Below are 14,689 nucleotides of genomic sequence, written 5' to 3' on the forward strand. Positions count from 1 at the left end.
AATACTTTGGCCATCTGATGCGAAGAACTGACTCTTTGGAAAAGACCCTGATGCTGGAAAAGATTGAAGACAGGAGGAGAAGGGGATGAGAGAGGATGTGATGGTTGGATGGCATCACCAATACAATTGGTGAGTTTGAGTAGGCTCTGGGAATTGATGATAGACAGGGAGGCCTGGCATGCTGCCGTCCATGGGGTCGCAGAGTCAGACATGACTGAGCGACTAAACTGAACTGAACTGAATCTCTAGAACCTGTGGATGCTACCTTACGTGGCAAAAGGGACTTCATAGATGTGATTAAGATAAGGACTTTAAAGTGGGGAGATGATCCTGGATTATTGGCAGGGGGTTGGGGGTGTTTAGTCTAACCCCATGTCCTTAAAATCAGAAAAGCTTTCCCCACTGAGATCAGAATCAGAGGATGATGTAAAGAAGGGTCAGAAGAGGCAACATTGCTGGTTTTGAAGAAGGAGAATGGGGGTCACAAATAATAAAGTAATAAAGTTAGCCTCCAAAAAAGTAAGAAAGGCAAGAAAGACCCTGTCAACCCAGCAAGAGCCCCCAGAAACAATCACAGCCCTGCTATCTGATTTTTTGACATGCGTTGAATTTTTTTACTCCTGTTGGAATTCTAAATGCATAGAACTGTAAGATAATAAAGTAATGTGTTTCAATCCATCAAATTTGGTGGAAAACTAATACAATGACCTTTAAGGCTTTTTTCCAGATCTAAGTTTCCATAATGCTACCCTGGGTAGAGGAGGGATTGGATTAGAACCAGGAAAACTATTCCAAAAGTGAGGGGTTTTAAATTTATTTATCTTCTCCATTTTTTTTTTTAAATTTGCCACCCCACACAGCATGTGGGACCTTAGTTCTTAAACCAGGAAGTGTGGAGTCTGTATGAGGGGAGGTGGGGTGGGGGTTGGCCGTGGGGGGTGGAGGTGGCAAATGCCCTAATCAGCAGCATTTCTCACCACTCTCACCATTCTCACCTTGTCCACCAACCATTTATTCTTACAGAATCCAGTTTCCCATTAGTGGTGATGAGGCCACTTCACTTTGGAGCCACTGCACCATCGTTAGGGTGGGTTACATGCTGGCCTGCCAATGACCAGTTACGCTCCCTAGAGTTTGTAGACCTTGGACATTAACCTTGTTTCTTTTCTTAATTTTTATTGGCATATAGTTGCTTCACAACCGTTGGGTTAGTTTCTATGGTACAGCAAAGTGAATCGGCTATACTAAACCCGTTTCCTCCAGGGGGAAACTGAAGTCTTGCTTTAGGCTACCTGCTGACTGCCAGTCCTATTTTTTGATTCCCAGTCCAGTGGGCTTGTAATTCAGGGCACTGTGGTCCCAAGCTGGTGTCAGATATGGCTGAAGCTAAACATTTCAGAGAGGGATCTAGCATGTTGGTTGAGAGCATGGCCTCTGGAATCTGAGTGGTCTGGGTTTGGATCCTGAGGGCCACTTTTGGTAATGGGACCTCAGGTAAGTTACTTAACCATGCGTTTACCCATAAAAATCACTGCTTCCAGAACTTGGCTTAATCCCTGGGAAGGGGAGCCCGCTCCGCCCCCCCAAAAAAATACGGTGTAATTTTAATTTTTTACCCAGTCCATCAGGAGGGGACAGGGAAGGGTGGGTCGCACGTGGCTCAGAGGAGTCTTAAAGTGAGATGCAGAAAATTAAGAGGTGCGGTATTTCTTGCACACTCAGAGCTGACGTTCACACCAAAATCCCAGGCACCCTGAGAATTCTCTTCTCCTGCGATCCCCAAGGCTATAGGCCTGACCACCAAACGTTCGCCCCTCCTAGGGCCGGCTCGGTTTTCCAGGGCTTTCCCCATCCCGTGCGTCTCCCGCGGGCTTCTGGTCCGAAGACTGGCTCGCACATCGCAGCTCCCCCCCGGGGAGCCCAAGGCAGCGGGACCAGCCGTCCTCGGGCTGTGGTCCGATCACTGTTCGCTCGCGAACTTCGGACTTGGCGAGGTCCCCGGGAAGCCCCTGCGCGAGGGTGGCGGGTCGATCCTTGCAGCCCACAGGCCACCGAAACCCGCCTGAGGGCCTCGCGTGAAGGCGGCTGAAGGGCGCCAGCCCCAGGCGCGGCCTCGTCAGCATCTGCGGCGCTGGGCGTGCGCGCGCGCGCTCGCGCTCGGACAAGCGGGTCTAAAAGGCGCTCTGAACAACCTGCTGGAGCTTTAGCGGTTCAAAGCTGCTCAGGTTCCGGCTGTAAGATTTCCAGAAGTGTCTTGAAGGCTTGCTTCTCCGCCCTCCCCACCGCCCCCCGCCCCGCCCCGCTTGTTTGTTTTGAAATCTGTCTGCGGTGTGTAATGGCCTGACTCTTGGACCTGCTGTAGACATCCAAGGGCATGAAAAAGGGAAATGGAAGCTTCCCTAAATCAACTTGAATTTCTGCCCTTGATTAAAACCTGTGACTGGCTTCCCCACTGCATTTTTGGATGCAATGTAAAACCCTTACACAGGTTGCAGCCTCTGCGTGACCTGTCCGCAGTGGACCGGTCCAAGTCCACCCGGCCTCACTTCCTCCCCGCAGGCTCCGGGTACGCGGACTGTGTGCAGTTCTTTAGGGAGAGAAATCTCCGCCCAGATGACACGTCACACTTCTGCATTGTTTCCTCAAAGACCCCTCCTCCTTTCTGCTCATCCTTCAGATTAAAGGCCACGTCCTCGGAAGGACTTTCGCTGATCTTTCGAAACTTTATTCTCCTTGGCACTTAACCCAGTATATAATTTTAAAAATCATTTAATTCCCATATTATTGTAGTTTTGATGGTGAGATATTCTTTAGTTTTACATATATGCATGTATATTATATGATAAATTTATATTATATTTATACATAATAAAGACATGTATTTTAAGCCTTGAGGACTTCTAGAGTAAAAGCAGATTTCTATAAAATAGCATGTCTTTTGGACTTAAATAGTTCAGTATTTAAACAAATTTTTAAATGCCTTTTTGGAGAAGGTAAAACGGGGGCGAGTAATCATATAGTCTGAGGAATATATTAAAGACCTATGTATGAATTTCCAGCAAAGTCAGATACAGGACTGTGAGATACAGGGCTGAAACATGTAAATCAAAAGAGAAATTGTTCACTAATTGTTTACAATTTCCAGTTCTGTAGATAAATAATTCAGTCACCATTTTTTATTTCTCCAAGTTTTTTTAAACTACTTGTTCAACATATTCAATTTTACTTTCTCATTTCTACTTCTGCAAAAATAATATGTTTTAGAATCTGTCTAAGCTGCCTGTGTCTTCAAATTGCAGTCTGTTAGGGTTATAGGCAAAGAGATGAATGATCATAAGCACGTAAGTGTCCTGATCCCTCACCCTGATTCCCAAATAACGAACACTAGTAAATATACACAAATGCCCGCAAATGCCTAGGTAGGGTAGGGAAAGGAGAGGAGAAAGACAAGGTAGAATTGCTTTAGATATTCCACCAACCGTGAGCGTCTCGCGCCTGATAGAAGCTTCTTTCACTGTACCTTGTAATTTCTCTACTTCACTTCCAGGCCACATGTCAGGCAGGAATATTATGCGGGCAGCCCACGGTCCAACCACAGTCTCCGAAGGGAACACATCTCTCAGAATTCCTTTGTTAAAGACTACATCCTCACCCAACGTCCCCATCACTTTCCCTATTCAAGGTCACAAAAGGAATTCTTTTTTGGAACTATACTCGGGTCCTGTGGCATATCGAGTTGCGTGTTATCTAACAGTAGCTTACTGATTAGTTATATATGGAAAAAAGTTGCCATTACGATGGAGAGATTCAGAGGACACTCTTAACTAAATGATCAGTTTGATCATCAGCAACAGCTCTGCGCCCTGGCTGGGCCTCCTCTAGCCCCAGGCGGGCACCGCGACGTGGCTCTTCCCTCCTGGGGTTGTGGCCCGGTCTGGGTGAAAGGACGAAATCACACTAGGTGCTGGGTGATGATGCTGGGACCTGCTCCTGGAGCCACCTGGTCTCATTCTCTGGAGCTCCTGGCAGCTGGGCGGTGCCCCTAGGTGCCAGCAGAGGGCGCGCCGCCGAGGGCCCCCCTGGCGCCGACTGCGCAGGCGCAGGGCTGACGCGCGGCGCTCTGTCAAGCTTCTGGGGCTACTGCTCTGGCGTGACAGCTCATCCTGAGGAGCCCGGGGTGCGGGAGGCTGCCGGAGCAACGGCCGCAGATCCGCGGAGGAGCGTACAGGGACGCACGGGGGAAGCGGAGCCGGGCCGCTCCCTGCCTTAGTTTCCTCCTTCGTGACCCTGCCTCGAGCGGACCGTGAAGGAACAGCGTCGGACACGTGGCCGGTGCGCCTGAAGAAAACGGTGACAGGAAAAAGGCGCGGCCCGCAGGCTGTGTCCCTGTGTCCCCGGGTCCTCCCTCCTGACCCCCGCGTGGGAAAGCGGCCCACGATCCCGGTCCCCGCGGCCGCTGATGCTGGGAGTTGGACTGGGGACCTTGGGGACGGCCTTGCTTCCTGTGGAGACAACTCACCGCTCACGTGACACTCCATCTTAGCCTTCAGTGTCCACGTTGGAATCGAGTGAAGGACGGTCTAGTCCACGTGTGGGTCGAATGAATATTCAGGAATTATTTTAAGAGTGCCGAGGAGAGCTCTTGGCATCTAAAAGCGTCACATTCCTGGTTTAATATCTTAACCTCTCAAGGCCCTTGCTCTTCATCTGTGAGAGTGACTCCTTTGTCCAAGGTCACAGGCCAGGGAGCTGCACTGCTGGCTGCGATTTTTTTTTTTTTAAGATTAAAAAAATTGAAGTACAGCTAATTACAATCGTGTTAATTTCCCCTAAACAGCAAAGTGATTCTGTTAATATGTATATGTGTGTGTGTGTGTATATATATATATATTCTTTTAAAAAATTCTTTTCCATTCTGATTTATCACAGGATATTGACTGGTTCCCTGTGCAAAGTGCTGGCTGAAATGTGAAGCAAGGCATTTGACCTCCAGTCTCTGTGCTCTTCTTGGTCACAACAGTTAGCTGGCACCAAGAAGCACCTTTTAGATGCCTTTTCTATTTTTTTGTTCTTTTAGTTTAGGAAATAAATCACTTCAGAGGACATCTATGACCTTTCTGTCCTACATGGATTGTAAGTGTGCAGTGGCTCACAGGGTATCGACATTCCTGTGCATGTTTTGCAACTTGACCTCTGGCAGAATCTGGCTTCCTGAATTTCTTAAATATAAATGACATCTGAAGTCAAAATACACCTGATCACAGAAGGCAACCACAAAAATCACAGGACTCAAACTTTCTATGGTCCGCTGGGTTACCATTCACATGAAGGAAATTGTAGCTGTAGTTGTTGGTGAAACTGAAGGGACCCAGATATTATCTCCCCTAGGAGGCTGGTTGGGCATCTCATAGAAGCTTTACTTACAGAGGTCAGTCGTTTATGAGATTTGCTCTGTTCTTTGAAGCTACGCATTTCAAAAACATTTCTTCTTAAGACCATATGTCTTTCCCAGTACCACTTTCCCAGCAGCACTGAGCATGTGTACTCAGTTGTAGTTGAGTCTTTGTGACCCTGTGGACTGTAGCCTGCCATACTCTTCTGTTCTTGGGATTTCCCCAGGCAAGAATACTGGAGTGGGTTGCCATTTCCTCCTCCAGGGGATCTTCTCAACTCAGGGATTGAATCCTGGTCTCTTGTATTGGCAGGCAGATTCTTTACCCCTGAGCCATGAAATTAAAAGACGCTTATTCCTTGGAAGAAAAGTTATGACCAACCTAGATAGCATGTTGGAAAGCAGAGACATTACTTTGCCAACAAAGATCTGTCTAGTCAAGGCTATGGTTTTTCCAGTGGTCATGTATGGATGTGAGAGTTGGACTGTGAAGAAAGCTGAGCACCGAAGAATTGATGCTTTTGAACTGTGGTGTTGGAGAAGACTCTTGAGAGTCCCTTGGACTGCAAGGAGATCCAACTAGTCCATTCTGAAGGAGATCAGCCCTGGGATTTCTTTGGAAGGAATGATGCTAAAGCTGAAACTCCAGTACTTTGGCCACCTCATGCAAAGATTTGACTCATTGGAAAAGACTCTGATGCTGGGAGGGATTGGGAGAAGGAGAAGAAGGGGACGACAGAGATGGCTGGATGGCATCACTGACTCGATGGACTTGAGTCTGAGTGAACTCCAGAAGCTGGTGATGGACAGGGAGGCCTGGTGTGCTGCGATTCATGGGGTTGCAAAGAGTTGGACACGAATGAGCAACTGAACTGAACTGAACTGAACTGAGCCACCTGGGAAGCCTTCTCTCCTGGCACAAAGCTCAATAATATTCCTATAATGTATTCCTTTCACTAATTTCTATGCTAGAGGAAATGAAGTTAATCAGTTGGGTGTATGTGAGAAGACTCCTCAGGGAAATGTAAAATGGTTAGACAGAGGGAAGTTTGCCAGACAGCTAGCATTGTTTCATGAAGAGCTGTGGGAGCAAATATTAGACTTTTTAGGGGTCATGGTTGGGTTTTCAGGCATTTCCTGTTAAATCATGGTAAAGAATGCACTTTTGTGCATTAGAAGGGCCTATTTTACACTTTAGAAATAAGACCTTTGGATGGAGTATCGAGTTATGCTTTATTAAGTGTGAGCCCATGATGATAGGCTGAAAAGTGCCCCCTAAAGATATCCACACACTACAACAAACTAGGTAGCTCAAAACTACAGGAATGTATTCTCTTACAGTTCTGGAGGCTAGAAGTCTAAGATTGAAGAGTCAGCAGGACTGTGCTCCACCTGAGGTTCTGGGTAGAATCCTGTTTTGCCTCTTGTTAGTTTCTGTTGGTAACCACCAATCCTTGGTGTGCATTGGCTTGTAGACACATCCAATTCTCTCTATCACCACATGATACTGTCTTTACATGACATTTTCCTCTTGTAAGGACACAGGTCATGTTGGATTATGTTCTACCCTAATGATCTCATCTTAACTTGGTTACATCTGCAAAGACCTTGTTTCCTAATACTGTCACATCCTCAGGTATCAGGGGTTAGGACATCAGCGTGTATTTGGGGGACACAAATCCATAACAGTCTTTAAAGGGGAGACTGGGAGAGCATGCTTAAAGTGAAAGGAAAAGTAGAGACTAGAGAACCCTGAAGACAAGCTTCCCCACATGAAAATGTCTGGTTTGGACTAAAAGGTGGAGTTTCAGTTCAGAGAGTGACCAGCCAACCCCTCTTCCCATCTTCAATCCTCTTCAGCTGTTCCATTGGACCTCACACCTCAAACAACCACCACTGCCTATTTAGCAGGTTTTGCCTCCTCTTGGCCATGTCTTTAAGATCCACTTCTAAGGCGCTGATGTGGACAACTTTATGTCCCAAGGCTGATAGGTGTGTCCAGAGCATGACTACTGCTGGCTTTCCATGAAATGTGAAAGTGTGTGTTCCTATCCTTTTCTTGTCAAACACACATACCTGTGCATGTGCACACGTGTGCATACACACACACACACACACACACACTGCCTTGAGAATTTTGAATTCTATATGAGTCTGAGAAAACTGTGAAAAAGCAGGCATTTCCGTTGTCTTCCTTACACATCTTCCAGTTGGAAATTGCCCTGCATCCTGGTATAACCCGGAGGCATATGCTGCTGCCCCAGGAGTCATTAGGAGCGTGAGGAAATTGTCCACCCTCTCTGACTCCCTTTTGGTGCCCTCTGCTGCTTCTTCCTCACTGCCCAGTTTTCCTTGCTTTCAGGCGGCTCTTGGTCTGCAACAAGGTGTGTCTGGAATCAATTCCTTCGGATGCCTCTAGCTGTGGTAGTAACCAGGGCACCAAAGACAAGTAAGCCAAGCTTCATCTTCGAGAGGGCAATGTGATAGGCCCTCAGAGAGGAGTGCCGAGTGTGCCTGGGTACATGGGGGTTGGAGAGGGAAGTCACTATACTTTGGGTCAGAATGTTCTCTTAAAACACACTTGATGGACTTAACCTGGTGGTCCAGTGATTGGAACTCCCCGCTTCCACTGCAGGGGCCACAGGTTCTATCCCCAGCCAGGAAACTGAGATTCCCACATGCCACTCCATGAGGCCAAAAAGTGAAACAAACAAGCAAACCCCCCAAAACAAACAACAAAAAAGCACCTGACTCAGAGAATGAGCACCTTAGTTGGTAGCGAACTCCTTGGCTGCTAGCAAGAATCTTTGGAAATTGTATGGACTAAGCTGTCTGCCCCCAAAGTCCCACTCCCCAGTACTCCAGAATTCAACTGTATTTGGAGACACCTTTAAAGAGGCAATTAAATTAAAATGAGGCCTCTAGGGTGGGCCTTAATCCACTGCGACTGGTGTCCTTATAAGAAGAAAAGGTCAGAATCCACAGAGAGACCCCAGGGATGTGTGTTCAAGAGCAAGGACCACGTGAGGACACAATGAGAAGGCTGGGCACCAAGGAGAGAGGCTTCTGAAGAATCCTCATCTGCTGGCACCTTGCTTGTGCACTTTGAGCCTCCAGAGCTGTGAGAAGTACACTTTAATCACTCAGGTCATGCAGTCTATAGCCTTTTATTATGGCAGCCCTTCCAACTCATGTAGGAAGGGTATCCATAAGTCTCCCGGAGGACTGTCTGGAAGCTGGCTGGCCCTAGGATCGTCCTGCACTGTTCCCACCAGGTGGCAGCACGTCCTGGAGGGCCGGCTGGGGGTGCAGGCTGGGCATGGGGTGGAGGCACAGCCTTGTGTCCTCTCCACCCCTGGGCTTTAGAGTTTGCCTTCTGACCCCTGAGCTTCTGTTGCACTGGGTCCACTTAGCACGTGTGCTGCCTGTGATGTATGACTTTACAAATTTTGCGGAGGGAAGCTGACTCTTCATTCCAGGAAGTGCTGGTTTCCTATTTGCAACAAGCCCATGGAACATTGGGGGTTCCCAGGTGGAGGTTAGTAGTAAAGAACCCTCCTGCCAAAGTGGGAGAATAAGAGATGCAGATTCAACCTCTAGGTTGGGAAGATGCCCTGGAGTGGGGCATGGCAACCCACTCCAGTATTCTTGCCTGTAGAATCCCACGGACAGAGGAGCCTGGTGGGCTATTGTTCATGGGGTTGCAAAGAGTCAGACATGACTGAAGCGACTTATCATGCATGCACGTGAAACAGTCCCTTTAAAGATTCATCCAGGGACACAAAACTTCCTCAGTTGAGGTGGTTACAGGGAATCAGAAGCCAGCCTTGTCATAGCACTTGGAACACTGATGTCACTCCACCTGATATTCTAATTCTCAAAGAGCCTGGTACCTGGCAGTGGGAAAACTCTTTTGTGATTACAGGAAGAAATTAAAACTGTGTGTGTACTCCCAGTTTGCCTAGGAGTGAAGAGGGACAGGAAGGGTAGGACAAAAATAAATAACTTTTTGGGGGGGGAGGGGGTAAAAGAGCTATCAAAGTCTTCTGTCCCTCTGCAGCAGACAGCTTTACAGATATCCCGATCACTGATGTGATATCTCCCTCTCATGAGCCGTACAAGATCCATATGAGTACTAGTTGTGTTTGTTTGTTCATTAATTCCACAGGCATTTATTGAGCTCCTTCTAATACTTGCTAGATGAAGAAACAAATCCTAAGGCACAATTCCTGCCCTTGAGGAAGCCAAGGTCTGGCCTGGTGAAAAATCCCTCCACTGGGAACACTAATATGTCAAGGTAAGGTGCCAGGTAGGAGAGAGCCGTACAGGATGGCCAGAGGGTCAGGGAAGGCCACCGGGAGGAGGGGGCATCTGAGCAGGAGTTTGCCACAGGAGAGAAGCGTTAGACAAGGTGGCCTGTGCATGGAGAGGCGTGGGGTGTGGAGGGGCTCTGTGTGCTCCAGGGATGCTGACGGGTCCAGCTTTTGGATTCTGTCCACCACAAACTGGCACTGCCATGGGTGCTTGTCTTCTGCCTCTACAAGGATTAACTCATGTGCCATGGCAGCTGCTTTCCTCCAACACCCCCTGAAGGAGTTCAGGGTGGAGAGCAGGAATGAGGTGCTCTGTGTTCCAGGAAGCTGGCAGGAAATGTCTTCAGATAGTTAGTTATTCTCAGGAGCTCATTTTGTGAGTCCAATTATTTGTGTCATCTCATATCTAGAAAAGAACTAAAATCCTTCATGATGATGACTGTTTCTCATGACTATCAGAAGCTTCATGAGACCAGCAGAGACTTTCTATGGAAAAAATATGTGCTTGGTTGCATGCACTCCCCTTTTTACCAAAATCACATATACTGTCTTTTCCCCCTATGTCTTTGGAACAGTTTCTCAGAGCTATCTGAGGTGCTGTCTCCTGGGCTGCAGTTCTCATATTGCCCTGGATAAAACCAGTGCTCATGTTGTCCATTTTTTTTTTCATTAATTTATGTTTGCTGCTGCTGCTGCTGCTAAGTCGCTTCAGTCGTGTCCTACTCTGTGCAACCCGAGAGACGGGAGCTCACCAGGCTCCCCCGTCCCTGGGATTCTCCAGGCAAGAACAGTGGAGTGGGTTGCCATTTCCTTCTCCAATGCGTGAAAGTGAAAAGTGAAAGTGAAGTCGCTCAGTCGTGTCTGACTGTTAGCGACCCCATGGACTGCAGCCCACCAGGCTCCTTCATCCATGGGATTTTCCAGGCAAGAGTACTGGAGTGGGGTGCCATTGCCTTCTCCGGAATTTATGTTTATGTTTTAAATATTACTTTGATATCAACCTTTTAGTGACAATTACCCTTTAGTTCACTTCCTAGTTTTGAAGGTTCAGTTCAGTTCAGTTCAGTTCAGTCGCTCAGTCGTGTCTGACTCTTTGCGACCCCATGAATTGCAGCACGCCAGGCCTCCCTGCTGCTGCTGCTGCTAAGTCCCTTCAGTCGTGTCCGACTCTGTGTGACCCCAGAGACAGCAGCCCACCAGGTTCCCCCGTCCTGGGATTCTCCAGGCAAGAACACTGGGTGGGTTGCCATCATGTTGTACATTTTTTTAGTCGACAATACTCATGTGAAAAGATGAAGTGACAGGAGAGAAAACCAGATAAGGGGCCAGCTGGTGAAGGGTCATACCTCTTTAACAATTGCCCCCACACAACCAGGACTTGGTTCCTAACTGACAGCTTCTCTAATTTTTATCTCCACTCCCAATTTAGGACCAACTAGAGAAAGTCAAATGTACATTCATAACCAACCACATATGAAGCCCTGCTTCTCGCGCACATCTGCAGCTTCTCAGTGCCAAAAGCCTCCAGTCAGGGTGCACCTGAAGCCTTCTCATTTTTCTACTATGAAGCTTTTACACTCCTCTGCCTGCCTTTCAGTCTCAGCAAAAATGCCAGCGATGCTGGCTTACTCCCTTCCAGGAGCAAGTTCAGAATAAGTGGCCTTTGTTCTCATCTGGTTGTGAAAATTGCTCAGTCGTAGCCAACTCTTTGCAACCCCATGGAATCCTCCAGGCCAGAATACTGGAGTGGGTAGCCTATCCCTTCTCCAGGGGATCTTCCCGACCAGGAATCGAACCGGGGTCTCCTACATTCCAGGCGAATTGTTTACCAACTGAGCTATGAGGGAAGCTGGTCTTCAGTTATTTCTACAGAACCTGGGGAAGACAAAATAGTGTCGAGAATAGACAGTTGGTTGCTGCCGTCTCCTATGCCTTGGGCTGAACTCTCTGAACTAGTAACTTACTCTTGTTTATTTGTGTTTCATTATTTATTTATTTATTTATTTATTTATTTTTTCTGGCAGGTCCAGAAAATTGGCCAGGGTCCAGAACTTGAGGATAAAGGACAGGACTCAATGACCCCCCCCTCCTTAGGGAGATAAGGGTTCTCAATAGTGGTGCTCGAGGTCAGGGTTAAGAAGAGAGACATCCAGGCAGATCCGGGGCGAAGCTGTGGGTAGAGCACCATCCAAGCAGCTGTGTGTGCGTGTTTTAAATTAGTGTGCGATTGCTTTGCAATGTTGTGTTGGTTTCTGCTCTGCAACAATGTGAATCAGCTATATGTGCACACACGTGCCCTTGCTCTCGAGCCTCCCTCCCACCCACCATCCCGCTCCTCTGAGTCGTCCTGCAGTGCTGAGCTGAGCTCCCTGTGCTGCACGGCAGCGTCCCGCCAGCTGGTTCGCACGTGGGAGTGTGTATGTGTCAGCGCTGCTCTCTCAGTCTGTCCCATCCTCTTCTTTCCCCTCTGTCCACAGGTCTCTTCGTCTGCACCTCTATTCCTGCCCTGCAAATAGGTTCATCAGTACCATTTTATATATATACGATGCTTGTTTTTCTCTTCCTGACTTACTTCACTCTGTATGACAGTCTCTAGGTCCATCCACATCTCTACAAATGAGTTTCAAGTTGTTCCTCGCTCTGCTCTAATTTCCCTTTATTGTCCTGAAAAAGCGAAAGTGCTATTTGCTCTGTTGTATCTAACTTTACCACCCCTTGGACTGGAATTCTCCAGGAAAGAAGACGAGTGGGTAGCCATTCCCTCCTCTGTAGGGGGTGGGGGTGGGGGAGCAGGTTTTCCCAACCCAGGGATTGACCCTGGGTCTACCTGCATTGCAGGCAGATTCTTTACCATCTGAGCCACCAGGGAAATGCTTATTAGTCCTGAGCCCTCGGCAAAGCCTATCCCACAAGATAACCTTGTATCACCATTATTGTGGAGAGGAGGAAGGTGCCTGTCCCGCTTTGGGAGGTGCTGAGAGCTGCCAGCTTGGTGCAGAAGGCTCGACAGCCCCTCAGCACTTGTGCGCCCACCAGAGCTTGGGGGACTTGATAGCACTCTGGACACTCAGCACTTAGGATGTGCTGCGTCTGTTTCTTTAGTTATTTCAGTCATACGATCTTATATGGGCCAGAAAACCTGTGCTATTACTTCTATACAATCACTGATTTTGACTGTTTCTAGTAGTCAACTCACCTATAGTTAAAATGTGAAGGTGTCTTTTTTTTGTACTTTATAAAATATTAACAGCTTGATGAACATACCTATGAATTTGTACTACTTATTATGATATATTTTCTTAATGAAATGTAAGGTGGATGCATTTTAATGTATTTATTTCAAGATTTTGGTCTTTTTGTGGGCAGTGCTCTAGAACCATGGTGGTGGTGGGGGGCATATAGTTCAGGACCCTTTCTTTCTCATCCTTTCTCTGGATTGTAACCTGTCCATGAGATAGGTTTCTCATCCCTTGTAACTTGTGCTCAGGGGTTACTATCTAGACATGTGATTGGTGCTGGAAGCCAGCATGGAAAAGAATGAAAGATTGGCAAAGTCCAGACCGTCTGCTGGTGAGTCATGGGGAGCTGCTCAGCCAAGAGGCTCCTGGAAGTGGCCTAAGAAGCTCTCCTCCCACCTCAGACCGGAAGCTCCACTGAAGCTGTCACGTTTATCACCTGTGATCAAGTCTAAGCCAGTGGCTCTCATGTTCCAGGTGTTCAATAAGTATGTGTTGAGTGAGTGAGAACTTTCAGGTGCCCTTGTAATCTGCTCTGGTTTCTCTCTCTCCAGTTCTCCCTTAGGACATAGGGTAGTTAAACAGAGCAGAGGAGGTTACCTAATATATAATATAAATCTGTATGGATGGAATATCGTCTCTGTAATGTCAAGAATAATCAAAAGTAAGATGATATGGCAGTTGTATGTTTTATAAATTTTTCCATGTATTCTCTAGCTTCTTACATCCTGTAAAAAAATTTCAGACTCACACATACCTAATTAGAAATGAAAATGTGTTTACTTGTTCCTTTGCCCAAAATGTATATTAAAATTATTTTGCTGATACAAGGTAACTTAGAAAAACAGGGTATTAGTTCAACACAAGAAATTTTATGTCTTCAGCATTGTCTTGAAGTGCCTTTTCATATTATACAGTTTTTTAAAATCTCATTTTACTTGGGAGAATAAACTGGTCCGCTAACTCATGAATCCTGTGGGGCACTTACTGTATCATGTCCCATGAGTAGTTGTCACATGTAAAGAAATGTTTACATAATCTTGGCAAGTCTTTTTTTTTTTTTTAACTGCACTGAGTAGCATGTGGGATCTTAGTTCCACGATCAGGGATCGAACCCATGCTCACTGCCGTGGAGGCATAGAGTTGTAATCACTGGATCTGCAGGGAAGTCCCAGTGAGTCTTAACAGTCTTTTCTGCTCATGTGAAATGACTCTTCTGTTTTTTAAGGACCTCAGATGCTGAGAATTGAGTTAGCCATCATCAGACTCTCTATTCATGACACAACATCATTGGTCCAGAAAGACTACACTTTTCTCTTTCATTTCCCTTTGGTCATTTTTCTTCATCTCCTTCCTCATTCCCTAATGTCTTTAAGGTTTGTCCTCCTAAGCCATCTTCTATATTTTGAACGTATTTTCTTAAAAAACTATATAATGATATTTAAAGTTTAAAATTTTTGTATAAATTATTTTGTGATATACATCTCAACTAGCTTCTAAGTTTCATAAAATGTTGGCTTTTTTCGAGAACTATTCGTGTTACTTTGTATAACATGCTTCCCACTGGCATGTATGATTCTGCAGCAGTCATGCATCATAGCTTATCTCTTCCTTTCATCGTGGATACTTTTGTTGTTCCCAGCTGCTCCCACTTCTACAGATCTGTGCATGTCTCATCATGAACCTACCCTGTGGTTTCTTTGGTAAGTATGTCCTAGAGTTGAGCTGGCTGGAATTTGGGGATATAT

Source organism: Oryx dammah, unplaced genomic scaffold, assembly GCF_014754425.2.
Source record: "Oryx dammah isolate SB20612 unplaced genomic scaffold, SCBI_Odam_1.1 HiC_scaffold_24, whole genome shotgun sequence".
NCBI classification, from domain to species: domain Eukaryota; kingdom Metazoa; phylum Chordata; class Mammalia; order Artiodactyla; family Bovidae; genus Oryx; species Oryx dammah.